This window comes from Cervus elaphus, chromosome X (genome assembly GCF_910594005.1).
Source record: "Cervus elaphus chromosome X, mCerEla1.1, whole genome shotgun sequence".
NCBI classification, from domain to species: Eukaryota; Metazoa; Chordata; class Mammalia; order Artiodactyla; family Cervidae; genus Cervus; species Cervus elaphus.
In genome coordinates, this window is record NC_057848.1 from 161255984 (window position 1) to 161274025 (window position 18042).

The following is an 18042-nucleotide window of genomic DNA, read 5'->3' on the forward strand; positions in this document are numbered from 1 at the left end:
CTGTGGTATTGAATGCATTCACATTGTTGTGCAACCATCACTACCACCCACCCCTGTAATTCTTAACATCTTGTAAAAGGTGAAACTATACCCATTAAACAATAACCCCATATTCTCCCCTCCCCCCAGCTCTGGGCAATCACTATTATACTTTCTATTGTTATTGCTTTGACTACTTTATGTACCTTGTATAAACGGAATCTTACAATATTTATGTTTCTGTGACTGGCTTATTACACTTAGCATAGTGTTCTCCAGGTTCATCCATGTTCCTGCAGATTGCAGAATTCCTTCCTTTTACAGGCTGAATAATATTCCATAATGTGTATATCCATTGCTCTGTCAATGGATACATGAATTGAGTCCACATTTTAGCTGTTCTGAATAATGTTGCTGTGAACAGGAGTGTGCATCATATATGCTTTATTTTTTTTATTTCTGGTTGCACCGAGTCTTTGTTGCTGTACGCGGGCTTTGTCTAGTTGTGGTGAGCAGGGGCTCCTCTCCATTGCAGCGCATGGGCTTCTCACTGCAGTGGCTTCTCTTGTTGTGGAACACAGGCTCTAGGTGCCCAGGCCTAAGTAGTTGTGGCATATGGGCTCAGTAGTTTTGGCTAGAGGGCTTAGTTGCTCCGTGGCATTTGGAATCTTCCCGGACCAGGGATTGAACCCGGGTCCCCTGAATTGGCAGGAGGATTCCTATCCACTGTACCACCAGGGAAGTCCTGTTTCATATATGTTTTGAATGACTTTTCATGAAGAAAGCAAGAACTGAGGGAGTGTCAGAGGGCACTGATGGGAGATTACTTTAAATGCTGAAGGACATGGAGGTGTTCCTTCCTCTCACATCCTTGCATTTAATTCTCTGACTCCCCCTAATGGAGCTCCCAGCCCAGGGAGGCGTGTTCTCCCAAGAAATTCACCATATAGTGACCAAGGCCATATATAAGTTACCTCTCTTCAGAATCATAACCCCCATTTTGCCTTTGACCCATTTTCTTCAGTGAAGCATTTTGCATGCTGACCTTTCTCATCATTCAACTCACTGGGCTCTAGATCCATTATCTATGAAATATATTATCATTGGATTCGTGACAAGGCCTTCTGGTGTCACAAACGTGGAGAACTTGGCACTAAGGAGTTGGCAACTGGGGCAAGGCTAACCTCATGGTGTTCTCAGGTGGTCGTGAACTTAATGCCAGTAGAGGCCCGATAATAGATTATGTGGCTGCTTCTTGGACAATTTTACCCAAGTCTGCTGCCTGTCTACTAATTATGGAGCTCCTTGTTCTCACTTTCTTATCAGGGATATGATAAGGCTCATTCAAGGTACACTTTTCCTCAGCTCCCTTCCCTTGCCACAAGGGCCTGAGAGAGACTAGATGAAACATGCATTAGCACAAATGGGAGTTTAAAATAGTTCCTTTCCTTTGGGGGAGGTCCTTTGATTTGTCAGGTTCCATTCTTGGCAAGCAATGACAAGGAGAAGGGCCAGACCCCACCACTGTTAGATGTTAGGTCCAAGACCCCACAGCTTCCACTTTGGGGCCAGGAAAAGTCCTCTCAACATATCAAAGCTGCCGGGGCAATGCTTTGAAAAACTTTTGATTTTTTTTTTTTTTTGTTGTTGTTGTTCGTTTGTTTACCATTTCCTGGTAGTAGATGCTATCTATCACCCAGGTTTCTTTGGGGACTGAAGCACCAATCCCCTCATCTGCTGGATGCCAAAGTCCCTTTTTGAGGATTGCCCTTCTCTGAAGAGAGCCACATCACAAGGGTCATGGCCCTTCCTCAGGGACAGCCATAGCCGTTGATTAGCTGATGCAGTAGGAATCCCTGGCCCCCTTGCCTCGAGGCAGGACCCTTTTTTTTTTTCATTTATTTTTATTAGTTGGAGGCTAATTACTTTACAATATTGTAGTGGTTTTTGCCATACATTGACATGAATCAGCCATGGATTTACATGTGTTCCCCATCCTGATCCCCTCTCCCACCTCCCTCCCCATCCCATCCCTCTGGGTCTTCCCAGTGCACCAGCCCCGAGCACTTGTCTCATGCATCCAACCTGGGCTGGTGATCTGTTTCACACTTGATAATATAAATGTTTCGATGCTGTTCTCTCAGATCATCCCACCCTCGCCTTCTCCCACTGAGTTCAAAAGTCTTCTATACATCTGTGTCTCTTTTTCTGTCCTGCATATAGAGTTATCATTACCATCTTTCTAAATTCCATATATATGTGTTAGTATACTGTATTGGTGTTTTTCTTTCTGGCTTACTTCACTCTGTGTAATGGGCTCCAGTTTCATCCATCTCATTAGAACTGATTCAAATGAATTCTTTTTAATGGCTGAGTAATATTCCATGGTGTATATGTACCACAGCTTCCTTATCCATTCGTCTGCTGATGGGCATCTAGGTTGCTTCCATGTCCTGGCTATTATAAACAGTGCTGCGATGAACATTGGGGTGCATGTGTCTCTTTCAGATCTGGTTTCCTCGGTGTGTATGCCCAGCAGTGGGATTGCTGGGTCATATGGCAGTTCTATTTCCAGTTTTTTAAGGAATCTCCACACTGTTCTCCATGGTGGCTGTACTAGTTTGCATTCCCACCAACAGTGTAAGAGGGTTCCCTTTTCTCCACACCCTCTCCAGCATTTATTGCTTGTAGACTTTTGGATAGCAGCCATTCGAGGCAGGACCCTTTAAGGGACCGTCTCAGTTTCAGATTGCTTCAGATATGCTCGCCTGAGGCCAAGGTTGTGAAAACATTGCAGTTAACTTCTGTCTGTGCCCAAAGCTGCTTTCCTCATACCTTTACGTGTGTTCCCAAGAGCACTCCTACAACCTAAGAGATCTGGTGCCAGAAATGATCTGAGGAAGCTCACTCTAAAACAACTTGGAAGGTGGGGTTGTTAAAACTTTCAAAAGTGGCAAACAGGGATAGAATGCTTTTATATCCTGCAGCCAGTTAGGAGAGAAATTGGGGTGATGTCACAGCACAGCCCTGCCAGAAGCACTGACCTTCCAAGGGAGAAAGGGGACTGTGTCCCAAAGTTGCTGCAGGAGCCAGCCAACATATGGTGTTAGGATCCAGAAGAGAACTATGGTATTGGAGCTTGAGAGTGCTGGATTCAGGAGGAGAGAGCAAAAGGTTGGATCCAGGAGAGGGTATTGATTTGGGAGCACTTGTCTGAAGGCTCCAGGGGACACTTTGATCTTAGCCCAAGGAGACCCATTTCAGATTTCTGACCTCCACAGTTGTAAGGGAATAGATTTGTGTTTTTAAAAGCCACCGAGTTTGTAGTAGTTTCTTACAGCAGCAATAGGAAACTCATACTGACCCACGCACGTATTGCTAACGTAGCACATTTGCATCCATGGGCATTTGAAGCTGCTGCAAACAGCTGAACAGTGAACAGGCAAGTGTCTGACTACTCCAGAATACTAGTCAATACTAGTCAATAACTCCTCCCAGCATTCTCATCCTGAAATATGTATTGTTTTTTATTGTGCATTACATTCTTTTTTCTTCTTCTTTTATACATTCTTTCCTTTGGGTTCAAAATCCTCAAGATCTGTTCCCAAAAATATCCCTCTGATTTTCATTGCTATAATTTAACAAATTCCTAAAGGTCTTCCATTATAGAAACCTTCTCTTATTTGATGCCATCCTCAGCCTCTCTCCCAGGGCATGCTGAACTCTGATTATGGTTATTGACTGGGTGACAATGACTGGTGGGGTACAAAATATTAATTTGTTCTATGAAGGCACACACTCAGGCAAGGTAGTCAGAGTTCCTCTAAGCAAGGATAGGAGAACTGCTCTGCAGACTCACGAGGCCCAGTGGGAAGCACTTCCTGGGGAATTGGGGATTCAGAGTATTCATCAAAGTGTTCTAGATATTTCCATTCGAATTGCTAAAATTGCACTCTTTCCAGAGCACTGTCTTCACTCACATTAAAGACATGGCAGGGCTATGAATCCAACTGCTACTGTGATTCAGCAGGCAACCTTGAATGTGATCAGACTCAAAGTCAGAGTTCGATTTTTGGGTATTTTATTTTTATTGCTCTAAGAGAGAATGTTTTAAAGCATGTTACAGAAAGTCTTTGATTTTAATCTGTGCCTCAAGGTGAAAGTTTAGGCATATGAGGTTTTTGTTCTCCATGCTTTCAGCTTGGCACTGCCATCCAGAGCCTCCCATTCTTCAGAGGGGAATGTCTGAGCACATTTTACTGGTTTCTGAGAGAGTCCTCGGTGCCATCGAGTCCAGCTGCCCTCAGTAACGGATACGATTCCACATCCTTTGTTGGCTGTTTCTCTTTTCCAGTCTTTCTCTCTCTTCATACTCCTTCACTCCCACTTCCTGGGGTCACCTCCCAAATAAACTACCTGCACCCCAAACCTTTGCCTTAGCCCTACTTTGGGGACACCCAAAACTAGGACCCTAGTTTGTTGAACCAAACCCACCCCACTGCCTGTTTTTCTGTAGCCCGCTCGTGAGCTGTGAATGATTTTCGTGTTTTTAAGTGGTTTAAAAAAATCAAAATACTTTGTGACATATGAGAATTACATGAAAATCACATTTCAGTGTAAAGTTTTATTGGAACACGGTTGCACTCATTAAGTTTTGTATTATCTACAGCTACTTTTGCACTGCAGAGCCATGTTGAGTAATTTTAACAAAAACCATCTGACCTACAAAACCTCAAATAATTCTTATCTAACTCTTTACGGTAAAAGCTTGCTGACCAATGAATCTGGGCAATACATGTTCTACTAAAATTGAATTGTAACACTATCAAGTATACACTAAAGTCTAACCTTCTATGTAACATCAAAATCAATTATTTCAGAATATTTCAGGCATTTAAAAAGTTTAGACGTATTTCTATCCAATTATCATTAATAACTTACTTTTTAGGCCTCAGACTAAAATTTAATGTTGTAATGTCTCTCTTCTTGTTATATGTATAGCACATAGACTTAAAAAACCCAGAAAATGATTTCAGTGTTTAACCTTAAGATTTACTTCTTAACTAATCTTATTGAATGCTTGGCACATAGTAGGCAGGTAGGGAATAGTCAGTAGTAAAGCAAACAAAAAATGACCATACTTTTCTGAGAGACCAAGTGTCGATAGTTTTCCTTTCATGTTAGAAACTTAACTTGTCATAGAGAGAAGTGTTTCACTTTGTAAGAATTTTTTATTTTCCTTTGTTACATTTTGCTGTACTTGCAAGTTCCCCATTACTTACTAATACACTTGGAAAATATCCAATAACTTACTTTTAGTATCAACTAAGGTTTATTAATGTAGTGGATTCCATTTCATGGAGAATGCTCACCCTTATTACTAAAAAAAAAAAAATTGAGGATAGTTTTCCATTGCTCACAGGCTGCGTGCAGATTCCTTGGTTGGTCCTGGATGCCACCTATCTTGCTGAGCTTATCTCCCATGATCCTCCAGTTCAATGTCCTTTTACTTTGAGAAGCATCCCCAACCTCCCTGACCTCCACACTATCTCTTCTTATGCATTAGGTGCCCCTAGCAGCAGACTTGGAGACAAGGATTTGTGTGTAAGTGATTTCTTAAGGAAGTGCTCTCAGGAGAAAAGGGTGAGGGGATGGGGCATGCAGGATGGGGAAGAGTGGTATTGTAGGTGAGGTCCCATGGAGGATACTCCAGCCTCATCCCATGGGGGAGCTCTGGGTGGGCGTTACTTTTTAGCCTTTGCCTTGCCTTGAGAGCAGGAGCTAGACTTCTGTACTTTGAGGGACCTGAGTTACTGGCTGAGGGCTGCTCAGGGCCAACTAGAATCCCAGGCACTGTGGGCTTTCCATGTGGGCAGGCCAAGTGACTCTTGGCACCTAAGGATGTCTTCTAAACAAAGTCACAGGTACATCTCTTACAAGCAGAATCGTGCCAAAGCTAGGGAAGGGTGCGCAGAAGTGGTAGGAGGGATCTCAGTTTCTGTCACGTCATCTCCTCCAGCATGTGCTGCTGTGTTTCAGGTACCACCTTCTACTTCCTAATACCATGCGAGGTAAGCCCTGCAAGTGAATCTTGGCTCCCTACCCAGCCAAGAAACTTTGGTCATGTTTAAACTTCTCTTAGTCTCTTAGGTTAGGCTTCTTTAAATGAGCATAGTTCTGTATACCTCAGAGGATTACTCTGCAGATTAAAAAAGATACCTAGGAGGGCTTCCCTGGTGGCTCAGTGGTAAAGAATCCACCTGCCAATGCAGGAGACACGTGTTCGATCCCTGGTCTGGGAAGATCCTACATGTAGAGGGCAGATAAGCCCGTGTGCCCCAACTATTGAGCCTGTACTCTAGAGCCCAGGAGCCACAACTACTGAGCCCACTTGCTGCAACTACTGAATCCCTTGTTCCCAGATCCCGTGCTTTGCAACAAAAGAAGCCACTGCAATGAGAAGCCTGTGCAACTAGAGAGTAGCACCTACTCTCTGCAACTAGAGAAAAGCCTTCAGGCAGCAATGAAGACCAAGTACAGCCAAAAATAATAAATAGAGTCATTAAAAAATATATCTAGGAAGCTAGCACATAAGAGATCTTCCACACATGTCACATCTGAAGTTGTCCCACTTTGCCAGTGTCCGGCAACTCGTACTCTCTCAGCCATAATCTTGAATTGGTCTCTCTTCTGAAATACATGGAATGAATGAAGAGCTTCTCTATTTAGTCCAGTTAAACACCATCCCCAAGGATGCATCATTTGTAATTGAGTTAAGCAGAACTTCCCAACCTCTACTGACATTTTGGACTGGATAATTCTTTGTAATGTGGGGGGCGGGGGCTGTGCCATGCACTGTGAGATATTTATCAGCATCCTCGACATCTACCCAGTACATCTGAGTAGACCTCCCTCAAGTTATGACAACCCAGAATGTCACCAGAGATTGCCAGATGTCCCCTAGGGAGCAAAATCACTTGTGGTTGAGAACCTCTTAATGAAAGAAATTCCTAGAAACTGTGCAGAGTTGATTTAAATTTTGGAAACCATGCAGGCTGAATAACAGCAGGACTTTTTAAATTCTGGAAATATTTTCCTCTTTTTTCTCTTTAAATAATGCAATTTTTCGTGCATCATTTTGGTGTTTTGGTTGCTGTTGTTTCACTTTGCTTGGTTTTTGACATTGGAGAAAGTAAAGGTGAAGAAACTCACATATTTCAAATTCAAGAATTTGAGGAGCCATGCTTTGAGCAACATCTGAATCTCCAAGACCAGAGCGCTCACATATATCATATCTCAAGTCTCTGAAGGAGCCAGGATTTGAGTAGAGACTGCCTTGCTCCATCCAGTATTTGAGAAGCAGCCATTGACAGACTGTGATATTGGATAATGATTGATTGTTTCCTTGATAACATTTTATTGGGGACAAGAAGAATAGAATGAATGTTATTGGGTCAGACAGCATGTGCCAATTTATTATTTAAAAGGACAGATTGACAGTGTTTTCTGACTGTGATTCTAATGAGGCATATCTAGGAGTGAATATTTCCATACCAAATGTTGTCTAGTAATCTTATCTTTATATGACCTATGGATTCCAATTTCAACTTGTTTCAGTCATACTTGTCAAAGAGAAAGCCAGAGTAATTGAAATCGTCAAATTACTATAATTGCAACTTTACCCTAATCCAGTAATTATCCCCTTAATTCAGTTTTCACCGTTGAATATTTATATCTCTATTAGGAGCAGATAGAATTGAAAAAAATATTGAGTGTTGCAAATTGTAATCTCAGGAATTTGAACAGGTACAAAGTCATTACTTTCTCATCCTAGAAAAATAATTTGCTGTTTTCAAGCTTTCCCACAGTGATGATAGTAACTGCTGAGAAACTGATCCCAGCAGGTGCCCTAATAGGTAGACCCCCTGGGAAAAACCAGCTAATTTACACTACACCAGACCTTCATTTAAGAGTGGCTTTTGAATTTTGCGGATTTGGGTTTGTAAACCTTTAAATATTTCAGCATTATAATTATTGTTTTTATTTTGGTAAACCTGCTTTTAGACCCAGGAATGCCTGGCAAGTTTTCTTGAAACAACCTATTCTTACCTGTGGGAAGGCAGAAATATCTGCAGAGAGCAGTAGACAGGGCCAGCGTCTCTGACCACTCCCCTGTAAGCATCTTCTAACTACGCAGATGAACCTCACGTGAGTACTGAGGATGACTCCTGCCTCTCTTCCTCTTTCTACTTCTTATTCCGGCCTCTTCCCCTAGCTTCATCCCCATGACTGCCCAAAAGCCTACCCGTTCTGGTCCAGATGGCAGGTCTTCAGCCCTTGTGTTAGCAAGCCCCATTTTGCTCCAAATCCTTATTAGGTTCACAGTGGCATGCTACAAATAAACACCCCTATCTCTTGCTAACAACCATCACTACCCACAGCTCTACTTTGATGTTTTCTTATGAGTAACTGTTTTAATCTGGTTACTTGTTGCTTAGTTGCTGAGTCATGTCCGATTCTTTTGGGACCACATGGACTGCAGCCCACCAGGCTCCTTTGTCCATGGGATTTCCCAGGCAAGAATACTGGAGTGGGTTTCCATTTCCTTCTCTGGGGATCTCCCTGACCCAGGGATTGAACCCCTGTCTTCTGTGTCTCCTGCATTGGCAGGCAGGTTCCTTGCCACTTTGTCACCAGGGAATATACAGTATTTTTCTTTCTGCATCTGGCTTATTTCACTTAGCATAATGTGCTCCATTGGTTCATCCATGTTGTCACAAATAATAGAATTTCCTTCTTTTTTATGGCTCAGTTCAGTTCAGTCGCTCAGTCATGTCCCACTCTTTCTGACCCCATGGACTGCAGCATGCCAGGCCTCCCTGTCCATCATCAATTCCTAGAGATTACTCAGACTCATGTCCATTGAGTTGGTGATGCCATCCAACCATCTCATCCTCTGTCGTCCCCTTCTCCTCCTGCCTTCAATCTTTCCCACCATCAGGGTCTTTCCAATGAGTCAGTTCTATGCATCAGGGGCCAAAGTATTGGAGCTTCAGCTTTAGCATCAGTCCTTCCAATGAACATTCAGGACTGATCTCCTCTGGGATTGACTGGTTTGATCTCCTTTCAGTCCAAGGGACTCTCAAGAGTCTTCTCTAACACCACAGTTCAAAAGCATCAATTCTTTGGCACTCAGCTTTCTTTATGGTCCAACTCTCACATCCATACATGACCACTAGAAAAACCATAGCTTTGACTAGACGGACTTTTGTTGGTAAAGTAATGTCTCTGCTTTTTAATATGCTATGTTGGTCATATTTTTTCTTCCAAGGAGCAAGAGTCTTTTGATTTCATGGCTGCAGTCACCATCTGCAGTGATTTTGGAGCCCCCCAAAATAAAGTCTCTCACTGTTTCCACTGTTTCCCCATCTATTTGCCATGAAGTGATGGGACCAGATGCCATGATCTTAGTTTTCTGAATGCTGAGTTTTAAGCCAACTTTTTCACTCTCCTCTTTCACTTTCATCAAGAGGCTCTTTAGTTCTTCTTTGCTTCCTGCCATAAGGGTGGTGTCATCTGCATATCTGAGGTTACTGATATTTCTCCCGGCAATCTTGATTTCAGCTAGTGCTTCATCCAGCCCGTCATTTCACATGATGTATTCTGCAGATAAGTTAAATAAGAAGGGTGATAATATACAGCCTTGACATACTCCTTTCTCAATTTGGAACTAGCCCGGTATTCCGTGTTCAGTTCTAACTTGCTTCTTGACCTGCATACAGATTTCTCAGGAGGCAGGTCAGATGGTCTGGTATTTCTATCTCTTGAAGAATTTTGCAGTTTGTTGTGATCCACACAGTCAAAGGCTTTGGCATAGTCAATAAAACAGAAGTAGATGTTATTCTGGAACTCTCTTGGTTTTTCTGTGACCCGGTGGATGTTGGCAATTTGATCTCTGGTTCCTCTGCCTTTTCTAAATCCAACTTGAACGTCTGGAAGTTCTCGGTTCACGTACTGTTGATGCCTGGCTTGGAGAATTTTGAGCATTACTTTGCTAGTGTGTGAGATGAGTGCAATTGTGCGGTAGTTTGAACATTCTTTGGCATTGCGTTTCTTTGGGATTGGAATGAAAAGTGACGTTTTCCAGTCCTGTGGCCACTGCTGAGTTTTCCAAATTTGCTGGCATATTGAATGCAGCACTTTCACAGCATCATCTTTTTATGGCTAGATAATATTATTAATGCATTGTGTTTTTATAACACATTTTTTCTTTGTTCATTCATTGGATAATGAGCAGTTTAGTTGTTTCCGTATCTTGGCTATTGTGAATGGTGCTGCACTGAACATGGCAGTTCAGATATCTGAAGATACAGATTTCATTTCCTTTGGATAAATACTGCAGTTGCTGGATCATACAGTGGTTTTATTTTTAGGTTTTAGAGCGACTTCCATACTGTTCTCCATAGTGACTGTACAAATTTACATTCCCACCAACAGTGTAGGAGGGTTCCCTTTTCTTCACACCCTTGCCAACACTTGTCACCTTTTTGGTAATAATCCTTCTAGTAGGTGTGAGGTGATATAAAGAGAGCTTGTGTTGAGTAATATTGAGCAATGTAAGATAGATTTTCCCTCCCTCCCTCCATGCCTTTGTTTAGATGTGAGGATCTTATTGAGTGTTGAATATCCTCTAAATTGTGGTCACGGCCTTTCCACAGGTATCCCTTTCTCCTATTCCTTCCCACACCCTTCATGTCAGCCAGACTGCTTTATGACTACACCTTTCTTGCCTTTGAAACCTCTTCCAAGACTCCCAGGGCCTCTCATTTTCTGATTCGAATAGCACTGTTATGATACTTCGCCTTTCATAAGAAGTATATTCAGAACACTCATGACCCTCACCTTTCCTAACTTGAAATGTTTGTTCAGACTTTATTCTGAGCTGAAGTTTTGTGCAAGGCATGTGTATGTCCTAGAGCTAGCTCTTCAATCATCATTGAAGTGGGTTTCACTCAACTGCTGTTTTTTAAAACACCTTTTAAAAATAACCTCTTTGTAAATTGCTATATGCTGTATAAGGTTAAAGAAAATTGAAAGTGAATCAATGAAAACAGTCTTGACCAGCTAGCATCACACAGAAGCCCAATGATGCTGTCTTTGCCGAGCTTATAGACTTGTGACAACTGCTCTTTAAATGTTTGTCCAAATAAAATTACCCCTTATTGGGATTACATAAAGTTTTGATTGTTAAGTCAGCAGGATTTTGCTTTATTTTTCCTGTTTTCTCTTCTGTTTTCATTTAGTATTAACTCAAAATTTGATGTTTTTTGAGGGAAGGACGCAAATTTGATTCATTAACCACATTACATATAGGTGCTGACTAATTTATTTAATGGTTAAGTGAATTGTCTTACGTTAGTTTTTCCCAAAGCACCTCAAAAATTTATTGAATGAACAAATAAATGTATGAGTATATGAATGATTATAGACTGAATAAATGAAACTATATAGAATAGATCAGTGAACAAAATGTTTTCAAAGAAGAAATTTTCTTTTTTTTTCATGGAAAGGCATTTTATTTTAAGTGTAGCACTATGTGCATGTCAGTCCCAACCAACCAAAGTAGAGATTTTCTGAGTACCAGAGAATTATAGCAATCTGACTTGTCAATATAACAAGTTGTTCATTTCTATTTCTCTTGGGCAGGATATGTCAACCTTGGCATTGATGACATTTGGGGTCAGATAATTCTTTGATGTGGGAGTGGACTGTCCTATGCACTGTAGGATGGTTAAAAGAGTGCCAGGGCTCTTCTCACTAGATGCTGGTAGCTTCCACCACCTCTGGCCCCCATTTTGACAACTAAAATTGTCTCCAGAAATTGCCAGGTGTTCACTGGAGGGCAGAATCATCCCAGATGAGAACCATGGCTATTAAAATCCTTCGGTTCCCCATTTCCTCCTTTCTTTCCAGCTATGTGTTTACTAATATGTTTATCGTTTTTAAACATCTTTCCATTCCTCCAGTGGCTGATTGGATCCTGGTGGCTCTCTCAGTTGTCTAATGTGCATTTGCCATTCCCATCTCTGCTTGAGGACTAGCAGGACCTCATATTTACAACAGACATTGCTTGCCTGTCATCAGCATTTTGGGGTTGAATCAAGCTGTCAGGCTTTGTTATGTTGAAGCTGCCATTGCCAACCTCAGTAAGCAGGAACAACAAAAAATGCCTTCTGACTACTCTAACCAAGAGGTCCTGTTTGACAGATTTAATTCAATCAAATAGATACTGAGGCATTTCCTTAATAAATGACGAGCTCAGCTGTCATTTCTGAGCTGTCTTCTTACTTTTCGACTAGAGAAGGTGTTTGCTTCTTATATGATGGAACCGTTCTTGGTTTTTGTCTCAGAGAGACAGGCTGACTGGCCAAGATAATGGGTAGACAGTTATCTATTATATTAGTCATTATTTACTGTGTAACAAAGAACTCCCTACCCTTAGTGGTTTAAAATAACAAGCATGTATGATCTCAGTTTCTGTGGGTCAGGAATTCAGGAGCAGCTTAGGCAGGAGATTCTGGCTCACAGTCTTTCCCAAGGTTGCAATCAAGATGTCAGCTATGGCTGCAGTGAGATGAAGATTTGATTGAAGCTGGACAGAGGAATTCATTTCACTTACATGGCTGTTGGCAGGTTGAGTTAGCAGATTGTGGAAAACAAACATAAAAACAAAACAGTTACATTTGAATTTCAGATAAACCACAAATAATTTTGTAGTATAAGTGTGTTACAAGTAATATTTAGAACATACTCAAACTATTATTCATTGTTTATCAGAAATTCAAATTTCTGGCAGTCTTTTTTGCATCTGACAGCCTTATTGGCAGTAGGTCTCACTTTCTTTGCTATGTCTCTCTCCAGGGCTCTTTCTTTTAATGTCTTCATAGCATGGCAACCAGGGGTTCCCTGGTGGCTCAGATGGCAAAGAATCTGCTTTCAATGCAGGAGACCCAGGTTCGATCCTTGGGTCGGGAAAATCCCCTGAAGAAGGGAATGGCTACCCACTCCAGTATGCTTGCCTGGAGATTCCCACGGACTGAGGTCCCAAAGAGTTGGACAGGACTTACTGACTAAACAACAACAACAATGGCATGGTGGCCAGCGTTCCTGAGAATGAGTGTCAGAGAGGTGGAAAATACATTGTCTGTTTTGATCTAGCCTCAAAAGTCACATGTCATCATTTCTGTCAATTTCTTTTGGTGACATAGACCAATTCTGATGCTTTAATTGGGGCTTCCCTGGTGGCTCAAGGGTTAAGAATCTGCTTGCAATGCAGAGGCCGCAGGAGACATGGGTTCGATCCCTGGGTCGGGAAGATCCCTTGGAGGAGGAAATGGCAACTCACTCCAGTATTCTTGCCTGGAGAATTCCATGGACAGAGGAACCTGGTGGGCTACAGTCCTTGGGGTCACAAAGAGTCGGACACAGATGAAGCAACCTAGCAGCAGATACTATAATAGAGTGCTGAAGTGCACAGCCCTCCGCGAGTGTCCATTGCTGTGCGCTGGGCAGCCCATACAGCATCATGAGACAATAGTTACCACGAGACCCTTAATGGTTGTTCAGCCATTGGGCAGTGCCACAGTGGGCTCCTACCCCAAGCCAGCACCTGTCACTGAGCAAGCAGTGGTGTTCCTGCTCAGCCATTGGTCAGCACCGCACTGGCCCCTCCCCTAAGTGAGCAGCTGTCACGAATGACCGTTGGTGGGCCAACGGTCCGGGGAGTCGTGGTCTGCAGGTGGAGACTGAGGCAAGAGGCAGATCCCAGCCCTCTGAGGGGGCAGTTAGCTCACCTGTCCTCCAGCTGGTGGGAGAGCTGGGGGGACCGGCGGCCCAGGGGACAGGCTGGGGGCTGTGTCTGGAGGGCTCCAGAGCCCTGGCCAAGGCCGCCCACTGGCCAGGCCCAGGCCTTGAGGTGGCAGTGACCTTCTCCCCCACTCCCGTCTCTGCGACCTAATGGCAGCGGCCATCTGCATGGGTCACAGACTGTGGGTCCTGACTGGCCCCCGATTTCAGGTACCTGAGGAGCCTGGGGACCGGCTGGGCCCTGGGCGCCTAGCTCCCTCAGCAAGGATGGCTAGGCGAGATCTGGGGACCCGGCCCTGAGGGCGCCACCAGCTGAGATCTGTCTCCTCAGCCAGGCCTGGCACTGGTTGGGAGGACCCAGCCTGGGTGCTGGGTGAACACTTTGGGGCAGGGTGACCAGCCGGCGCAGGGACCCCCTCCTCTCAACCAGGACCTGGAGCTCTGAGGGTGAATGTTGAGCCTTGGGACCTTGCCCTTTCTTGTCAGAACGGAGAATAATACTTGTTTGGTGGAGGTTTGCAGGAACTTTGTCACCTGACCTCAAGAACAAAGGATTTGACACCAAGACGTTTGCCCCTCCCTACCCTTTCCTAGAAAAGGACTCTGCTGAAAACTTTTGGGGAGTTGGAGTTTTTAAGGCATGAGCCACCCATCACTTTCCAGGGCCCTGTAGCAAACCTTTCTGTGCTCCGAATTCTGATGTTTTGGTATTGTTTGGTCTCTCTGAGCGTTGGGCACACGGACTGACATTTTGGTAACATTGCAGCATGGGAGGGGTTTATAGAAGGATCTGATCATAGGTACCCTCTTGGAGGCTGGTTCCCTCATCTACATTGTGCAGTTTCGTGGCTAGTAAGATGGTCTCAGTCTCCAAATATTACCCTACTGTGGTAGACCGCATTCTAAAGTAACCCCTAGTGAGTTATGCCTTTGTATCATACCCTCCCCTGGAATGTGGGCAGAAGCTAGGACTTTCTTCTAGCCAAAAGAATATGACAGAGGTAATGAGATGTCACCACCTTGATTAGGTTACGTTATATGGTCAAGGAGATGAGATTTTATTTGCAAAATTCTTTTGCATTGCCTGAGTCCCTCTTAGCCTGCTAAAATGAGAGACTCTCCCTTGCTGGCCTTGAGGAAGCTGCCCTGTTGAGATGTCAGCTAGAGAGTGTGTGACGGGGAAGTTGGGTGGGCTTTAGGAGTAGAAAGAAAGTGGCCCTTGGATGACAGTCAGCAAGAAAGTGGAGATCTCTCACCAGCCCAGGTTGGATGCATAAGACAAGTGCTCAGGGCTGGTGCACTGGGAAGACCCAGAGGGATGGGATGGAGAGGGAGGTGGGAGGGGGTATCGGGATGGGGAACACATGTGAATCCATGGCTGATTCATGTCAATGTATGGCCAAAACAACTACGATACTGTAAAGTAATTAGCCTCCAACTAATAAAAATAAATGAAAAAAAAAAGTGGAGATCTCAGTCCTACAGTGGCAAGGGACTAAATTCACCCAAGAGCTGTGTGAGCTTGGGAGCAGATCCTGGGTCTACTGGGAGAAATACATCCCTGGTGACACGTTGATTTATGCCTTGATCATGAGACCCCAGAGCAGAGGACATGGCTAAACTGGACTTGTGATGCACAAAATCTCTGAGAGAATAAATGTGTGTTGTTTTAAGCTGCTAAATGTGTGGTAATTTGTTACAAAGCAGTAGAGCACTAGTTCATCCCTTCTGTCTTTTGTGCTGCGTTAGGGCTGACAGTCTACCTTCGGGAGAGTATTATTAAATCTTACTCCCTTTACATGCCCTCTATTAAACAGCGTGCACTTTCACAATGTGCCTGAAAAGAGATAGAAAGCCAATTTGCAAAAACTTGATTCAACAAGTAGTTGTAATTAAATGTGGAGAGTTGTTAAGATAAGTGAACAACAGAGGGACTTTGAACACACACAGGGTTAGTTAAAATAAGAGGAATTCAGGAAAGGGCTTCTGGAGGAAGGGGTTTTAAAAGTTGGAAGAGCAAATTATTTAGGCAGAAAGAAGAGATGCTAAATACAAAGGCAGAGAATTTTTCAAAAGTATACACTATTGTGATATGACAGAAAAAGTACACAAATCCTGTGTGTGGCTTGACAAAGTTTCACAAAGTGACCACCCATGCAACTATCACTCAGCTCAGCAAACAGTACGCCCTGCCTCTGAGGAGCAACCCCCCCTTGCTCTGCCCACCCCCTCCCCATCCCATTCCAGAAAGTAATCTGCCCTCTTTCTCTGCAAGGGTAATCTGGTCTTGACTCATAATACCATAGTTTAGCTTTGATTGTTTTTGTACTTTGTATACTCAGACTAATATAGCCTGTGGTCTTTCTTCTATACCCGAGTTTCCTCCCAGTTTTGTTTGTGAGGTCCATTCCTGTTGTTGCATGTAGCTGTAGTTACTTCTTTCTCATGGCTGTGGATTATTCCCCTTTCAAGAAGAGGCCGCTTTATTCATGCTTATCTGGGTGATATGAGTTGTTTGCCATTTGGAGCTGTTAGACGCATAGTGCTGCAATGAACATCCTTGTGCAGGGCTTTGGTGAACTACAACATTTGTTGAGTAAATACTCAGCAGTGGGTTTGGGTCATAGGATAAAGGCTTTGAACTTTTGAAGTCAAGGAGTGGGACTTCTAATGTGGCTTACAGGCTACAAAGCAATGTAACACCAGCCTACCTTTCCAAACTTGGTTTAGACTACCCTCTGAAATACAGCTATTCAGAGGAGAGGATAATCTAAAGAGATGTCAGAAGGGGAACCCAGTGCTAGATTGCTCCCTGCCCTGCAAGCCAGGTTTGAATTCAACTTTATTCCAAGGAACAATTTAAAGGCTTAGAGTAAGTGAAAGCTCAAAATTAGTTTAAAATATATCTTCCTGGCTAAGTTTTAGAGAATGAATTGAAAGGAAGCAAGTCTGGTATGGGCAGACAAATTGACTATTTCAATAATTGTGAACCACAAAAATGTTTGATCTTGAAAGAGTTTATTGAGTCTGGTGTTGATGTTTTCTGGTAAAGGACTTTGCATTTAATCATTGATTTTTCCTGGATCAGCCAGAAGACTTAGCTGGCATTTTTCATGAAAGAATGGGGAGGTTTGTGGAGCTGTTGGTTTGCTTTTGTCGAGTATCACACATTCCTATAGTAGGCAGACGTTCTGCAAATGCTACTGTAAAGAACATAGAAAAAGCCTGAGGGCCACTATCCAAGTGCCTGTGACCATGATTCCAATACGTTAGTAATGGAAATGCAGGCCTATGCTTGGGCAAAGAGGGCATCCTGTATTCTCTCTGGTTAGACATGTGTCTCCTCCATGCACTGAGACAGTTCCATCTAAAGTGGTACTTTCCTCATGTTATGATTAGACTTACCCCAGTGTACTCTATTTATTCACCCCTACCCAGGGTTGCCCATTGTGTCTACACTATGCACAGCTTTAGAGCGCCTCCTTCTTCACTCTTTTAGTACATGCCTGTCCTTACCAGCAAGGATCATAGCTGTCTGAAACCTGTTTCATGTCTATTCCCCATGTATCCACTATCCACCCATCATCACCCTCCACTCATTTCCCCCAGTCTGTCATAGTTTTTCTCTCCACCATTCACTAAATCCCATCCACTCTATCTCAGAAAACCCTTTCAAGACCAATTTTTGCTTTCCACACCTACTGCTGACTTTCTACTCCTTTTTTCATGCACTTACCTTCTCTTGAATGACTTGGACACAATGACTCCAGATGACTTCCTTGCCCAGGCTCCCTACCCTACTTCATTTTTTTTTCTTATGTCAAGAAAATGTCTTTTGGACACTTTCCTTTCACCTACACCACAATCAGGATTCACTTTTAGAGTTTCTGAGACTGTTACTGCCCATTCTATAAAACCTATGGTCACTATTCAGAAAAGTGAAGAGATACATGAACCGAAAATAGACTTACTTTCCTTGGGGCTCGTCAAAGGAGGCAATTGTTTCTTAGCAATTCGAAAAGTTCAGTCTTTGCCCAGATGTCATAATCATGCTGCTAATCCATTGACTACACACCTTCCCCTAGTCTGTGAAGGCTTAAGTACCAGGACTCCCTTCAAACCTGTTCCTGGTGTTATCACTTAACCTGGGTAACAATACCATCTTCTACCAGCACTGTGTCCCCAACTCCTTCTGAT

At 43.2% G+C, this 18042-nt stretch overlaps 1 protein-coding gene across 1 annotated transcript in view; it reads left to right on the plus strand.

The window, feature by feature from the left end:
* The window catches only part of FANCB (FA complementation group B), a 115287-nt gene that overhangs the window by 96942 nt on the left and 303 nt on the right, over positions 1–18042 (plus strand). The window contains exon 14 of the mRNA XM_043896171.1: positions 8044–8187. The gene's annotated coding sequence lies outside the window, so the exon portion shown is untranslated. The remainder of the gene's footprint in view (positions 1–8043; positions 8188–18042) is intronic.